The sequence below is a fragment of the Trypanosoma cruzi genome, assembly GCF_000209065.1.
Source record: "Trypanosoma cruzi strain CL Brener chromosome Unknown tcruzi_1047053473603, whole genome shotgun sequence".
Classification (NCBI taxonomy): Eukaryota; Euglenozoa; class Kinetoplastea; order Trypanosomatida; family Trypanosomatidae; genus Trypanosoma; species Trypanosoma cruzi.
In genome coordinates, this window is record NW_890548.1 from 1 (window position 1) to 370 (window position 370).

General features: G+C 53.2%; 1 non-coding gene across 1 annotated transcript, besides 1 other annotated feature; it reads right to left on the reverse strand.

Moving 5' to 3' along the window:
- Positions 1 to 21: a microsatellite.
- Tc00.1047053473603.10 lies at positions 22 to 133 on the reverse strand. The gene has a single exon (XR_008254840.1). It is a non-coding gene; the product is annotated as a spliced leader RNA (transcript).
- Between the last annotated feature and the right edge of the window lie 237 nt (positions 134 to 370).

A 370-nucleotide genomic window follows, 5' to 3' on the forward strand; every position in this document is an offset into this window, starting at 1 on the left:
AAAAAAAAAAAAAAAAAAAAAGGGGTCCGTAGACCCCGGTCAAAAGAAATTGACCAAACATAACCGCCAGAGGCGGGTTGGAAGCTTCGCGTACCAATATAGTACAGAAACTGTATCAATAATAGCGTTAGTTGAAAGGAGTTGTGTTCCACAACGGTTTTCAATTTTGATGAGGGGTCCTTCGCGGCACTTGGGACCGTGTACAAAAACCCCCCCCCCCCCTCCCAGGCCACACTGGGGAGGGGTCAGGGTCCGGGACGTCGGCCCCGGGATAGCGCCGTGGACGGCGTCAGGGGGCGGAAAAAACCCACATGGCGAGTGGGGAACAGCAAATGCAGCCAAGTGTGCGAGCAAGGCAAAAACACCGGAA